The sequence below is a fragment of the Xyrauchen texanus genome, chromosome 28 (genome assembly GCF_025860055.1).
Source record: "Xyrauchen texanus isolate HMW12.3.18 chromosome 28, RBS_HiC_50CHRs, whole genome shotgun sequence".
NCBI lineage: Eukaryota > Metazoa > Chordata > Actinopteri > Cypriniformes > Catostomidae > Xyrauchen > Xyrauchen texanus.
Window position 1 is genome coordinate 29473456 of NC_068303.1, and position 6000 is coordinate 29479455.

Genomic DNA, 6000 nt, shown 5'->3' on the forward strand with positions numbered 1-6000 from the left:
ACATGAGTTTTAACAGAAGAATTACTGTAAGTGCTACTGAAAAATTATAAGCTTCACATTTCTGCCATTAAATCCTCAAAAATTGGCACCATTCACTTCTATTGTAAGTGCCTCATTGTAACCTCAGTTTTGTTTTTAAGAAAAAGATGGACAAGTCAAAATGATTTTTTGTGGTAATCAACATTATGCCACAAATGCTGTCGATTTAGCTAACTTGTACTGAACCTGGAATATTCCTTTAATAATGCAATCTCAAAAGGAATAGAAAAATAATAAGCATTTAGAGCAATGTCATCACACTGTGCATTTGTTTATTTTATACATTCCCTCTTTGCTGAAAATGAACACAGGGTCCCAATATTTAGGTACATTGACACTTCGAAACATATGTGTGATATGACTTTGACACAGCAGCAACATTTCTGAACCAATCCCAGTCCTCATTTTTGACAATGTGGAGATTGTTTATGTTAGACAATCCAGCAAGATAAAATCCAGGTGGTGTCTTTTTGCTATTAAACCAATAGATAATACCATTTATTTTCATTTATTTATTTTTAAGGGGTTAGCAAGTTGTACATTTCCAGCAGAAGTGATGTTTCAGCAAAGGGAGGTGGAGGGCAGCTCATACTCAGTGTAGTGTCTTTGCTGTCAACATCAAACCTGATGACATCAAAAGAATGCCCACCAATAAAAAGTACAGAAAAGTTTAGGATCATTTAGATGGAGCTACCATTTATCGCATGTTTCTTTTTTGCTTATGAGTGAAACTGCTCCGCAAACCAACAGTCAGGTAAAAACCTAGATATTCTCTCACCCTCTTTCTGCAATGTTTTGATGTGCCACAGTCCATCTCCAAGTTTAACCTTCAGCCTCTCATCAATATAAACCCAAACCAGATCTCAGTCACCTCCAGCACAGTTGGGTCCAATTCCACCACCTTTACCCATGCACAAGGCAGGAAGTCATGCATAAATTGTGGCAGGCCTCCGCCATCCCACCCCACCCAACCAGTAACATTGGGTGATCTGTTAGAAGACCTACTATTTACAATTAAAAGAGACAGACTTGTAATATGTAATATGTAATGACTTTTGTTTGGACTGTGCACATAATTGCTGAGAAGAACTCACATACTGGTGCATAAGTATGGATGGCATTTAATGGAGCTGTAAGCAATATTAGCTGTTCTAGAATGTTCACAAACTGAGCCATTAGCCACGCCCCCTCTTTCCAAAAGCCCTACACTCCAAAGATAACAAGTGAGCTTTTGGGACGGTTGTCTAAAACAACAGCAGCAAAATAGAGGCCTCAACTGACTGGCTGTTATGAGCAACATGGCATAAAAATAGCATTAAGGCTAAATGATTGACAGGCAGAAAGCCTATTTAACCACGGCCCATGGACAGATTTTTGTTTGCTGTTTACAGAAACTATAGCTGTCACAATAAATACATCACAATATTTATTTCATTAATATCTTTCAGGGAGTAGGAACATTTTCCCCATACCTTTCCATGAAAAAAATCCCTTACAGCACCTATAAAGTGAAGAGTTCAGACATTTTTGATTGTAAAAAAATAACAATGGGTCTCATTCATGAAACTTTGTAAATATATGGGTAAATTCAGAGTAATTTGAGCATAAAATGAACCTTCCCAAAAACATTCTGCTAGATTCACAAACACTTCATACTCCCCAGATTTGTTAGTAAAACGAGTATATATTAGTGAATTCCAAACCTTCGTAAAGAGTTACCACATAGTTAATTTCAGATGGAAAACATTTATACATATAAATGATGCAAATTGCATTTGAACAGCGGTGAAACACTTTCTTATGATGTGTTACATTCATACAAGCAGACAGAAAAGTAAGTTTGAAGTAAGTTTGGAGCAGAAGAAATAGAAATAAACCTTGTGTAAATTGTCAGCTTTATGCCAAGCTAAAATGCTATTTCTAGCCATTTTACATGCACATGTAACCAGCAAGATCATCCTTTTTAATCAAGAAAATTCATGTTGGATCATCATTTATTTTTTCTAAGATCTTTGATATTAGAGCAAAAATTGTATTCTTAGTGATAATTGTTGTATTTTTTTCCTGTAAAAATATCTCTGGACATAAATACCAACCCTGGACATACGTTATCAACTGAATGTGAGACCTAAATTATAGAGCTTATATAAAATTTAAAAAGACAGATTTTTTCAAGAAAAATCATCCACTTCTGCCGGAAAAATAATAAGCAGTAATGAAAAGTTTCTAAATAAGTATAGGATTTCACTAATTAAATTATTAGTTCTTTTTTTTTTCATTTCTTATTTAAGTTTATTTCTAACAATATGCAGTCATGACAGTTTGCCTGAAAGAACACAACATATTTGGACACCTTATGCAAAATGTACACATGGTCGGGAGCAGGTGTAAAATTAGTTCGTACCAACTAACGTTTAAAAAAAAAAACACTAAACAAAATTTTTAGAAAGGCTTTATGAATGATTTACACAAAAATTGGTTCTGCTCGTGTTTCATGAATGAGGCACAATAAGTGTACTGTAAGTTTACACAACAATTTAACTTTGTTTGCTTTTGAGAAAATTGCTCACATGCATGATGTTAAAATACTTTCTCCTATCCTTAGGCTACATCCACATAAATTTGGATAAATTTGAAAACAGCTTTTTCGAAACGCTCTGCATCCACACTGCCCTATTCAAACCTTTTCCGTTGCTCGTCCACACTGAAACGTCTAAAAACGCTTAAATCCCCTTACTGCGAATGAAAAAAAAAAAACCCTGTAAGAAGCATGGCCCAGCATGACATCAGATGTAAGAAGCAAATAGATAATTAACGTTTTTAACTTTAAATCATTACTTCCAGCCAGCACTGGAATACTGTTTGAAATTACTTAAAAAAGAAAGCGTTTTTAAAGTTGTAATTATCTATTTATTTTTTACACAATGTCTTCAGAAGTAAATCAATAGGTTTAACTGATCGTGGTCATGTGGATTACTTTTATGCTGCATTAATTTGACTTTTGGACCATCAAACAGCCAACAGAGTCATGGCACCCATTCACTTTCAATATATGGACATACAGAGCTGAAATGTGCTTATAAAAATCTTCATTTTGGTTCTGCTGATGAAGGAAAGACATACACATCTGAGATGGCTTAAGGGTGAGTCAAGCCAGTCTCACGTCGAGCCTGGATGGAAGCAATCGAGCATGCTGGGGGGTGTGTGGATCATGGAGATTTACCCAGCGAAACCGCTGAACTCCCCAAATCGCTTTCCTCGTTAGCCGGGTTGTCCTCAATCCCTTTGGAAGAAGGAGCAATGCGGGGGGTGGCTGGAGTGGCGTTTCCCTTGAGGAAAGAAAGCCGTGACCGCGACGATGCCATGGTAAGGTTCTCGCAATGAGTACATGAACCATCCACAAACGCTGCCTCGGCCCGCATCCAGGAACAACGCAAAGGTGGAAGGGCATCTTGATAAAGACGCACCTTTAAAAAGACGTTCGACGCCAATGCGTTAACTCTTTTATTTTAGGAAATAATACTCTTTTAGGGGAGTTGTTTGCTCTTTTAGAAAAAACTGTCGAAGAGCCCAGGGGCATGGACTGCACTGACATGCAGATGAGGGAGAAAGCCGTTCACAATGCACCGTAGATCCAACAGGAACGCTCTCTTTTAGAGGTGAGTGGAACAGAGTGAGGTTTCAGCTCGCTGAACACACACAACCGCTCGGCTCAGAAGAAAGAATCTGACTGAACAGATGCACGATCCCCGCCTTTGTAGCCGTATGTCCGGGGGCGGGACATGCAAATTCTGTTTGCCTATTTGGCATTGGCCTTTTTCATATTCAGAGGTATCCGGGGCTCCCAAAAGAAGCCCCTTGTGTCACTACAATAGACACAACGATTCAAACGAAGACTCAATGTAGACTCTGTGTTCAGCATAGACTCAATGGTTCAGTGTCATGAGGTTTTAACCTTTCTGAATGGGTACAACCCAAAAGACATCTGACCAGTCAGAAATTAACTTGACCACAGGGCATAAACAGCTTTTACCGCCTCAAGATAATTAGCATATCGTTCTCTTGTTACATGCTTTTCTTTCATTTCCTGCTCTGACTGGGTACTTTACTTCTTTGGAAAGGACCTCTAATTACTTTACTTTTAAATTACATTCTAAAACACTAAATAATGTCTATTTTCTCTTTGTTCATTTTCGCACAACCTTCAGCTATCACAGAAGCACAAACAGTCGTACATATGAAAATATTAATTCACGTTTTTATTGTATTACGCCTAAATAAAATATTTTTTATAAATATTTGTAACCCATGTAGTGTACTTAAAAGTTATTAATTTCTGTAATCTGATTACAAGAATTTAAACTGTAATGGTTACCCTACTCTTTGTGCCTAAAAGTAATAGATTACAATAACCAATTACACATAACACTAGCAAAAAGCACTGAACGTGAGATGAATACCATACATTTTGCTTCAACTGGAGCCTGACATTCACAGAATTCTCAATGCAGGGGAAACCCTTAAAATAGTCACCAGCCAAAGTGGCTAGTAAGAATGACAGAGTTACCCACCACTGCCGTGATCTACCTGCATTTGGTGGGTAGGCAGGTGTTAATGTCAAGCCCTTCTAGTGAGCTGTCTTCCTAGAAATCATTCTAGGAATTCTCCCATGATGCTGCCCAAGAATGCTGTCTAGGCACAGTAGGCAAATCACTAAATGTGTCAGTAATATAAAGTGTTACTGGCTCAGAACCTAGTGAGCTGCTTACTTAGACAGCATTCTAAATGCACCTATGATGCCCAATAATGCTGTCAAACTAGGCAGATTAAAAAAAAAGTGTCAGTAATATAAAACACTTCCAGCTCAGAACCTAGTGTGTTGCCTAAATGTACCCAACGGCAGTCTAAATGTACCCATGATAATGTCTAGAAATATGTAAAAAATCAGGTATAGGTAGCTCACCAGTGTTGGTAATGTTACTTTTAAATGTAACTTGTTAGAATATTGCGTAATTCCTTAAAAAAGTAACTTAATTAATTAAAAAGGTGTTTTTATGAAAAGTAAAGCCATAGGCTAAAATATCATTAAAATATGTGTTTTGTAAATAATATAATGATATATTCTTAAAATAATTGTTTAAGAAATAAAATAATACAAATGCAAACAGGTCAACAACAAAAAACCCATTGGTATCCCCTTCAAAAATTGCTCTTGAGAATTGTTATGTTTATTGTCCCCCCCAACATTCTGATGAAATTTTCGCCCCTGAGTAAAGCGTTATTTTACTTTAACGTTACTTTTTTCTCGTAGCCAATTTCTCTTCTGCTATGCTATGTATTCCATACAAATAAGTCATGTATTGCATACAAGAGACATTACAGGTCATGTTAGCTACTGTACAACACTTGTCAAAACAACTTAGTAAACAAACAGATATTTAAAAAGTAGGCCTTCAATTCATATTTATAATAAAGAATCAATAACATGAATATACATGATTTGTTTTTCCATCAACATAGCAGCCAATATGAATATTGAAGAATAGCCACTGTCTTACCTAAAGCAGCAAAGTCCAACACTTGAACCTGCATCATATATGTCATCATATGTGGTGCCCATCGACAATGCCAGTCAACTTGAGATGTCTAATGAATAAATTAATATTTTTCACTTAAGTGCAGGCTTGTATTGATTTGATCCATGGTGAGAATAGATGCCACTGTTTGATCGCATACAACTTAAAATTTTGATAAAACTTGAATGGACTAGATTTTAATAATATCAAAATGTCATAAAACAGTTTGTTTCAAGAATCAAACTACATAATAGAATGTTTTTAGAAACTAAGACATTTTCCCTGCATACACAATCGATGTAGAACATTGCTCGGAGCCACTGATCCAGAGTCAGCTTTTCTCATCCTATTCACCCAGTTACAGGAAGCTGTAACACGGAGCAGT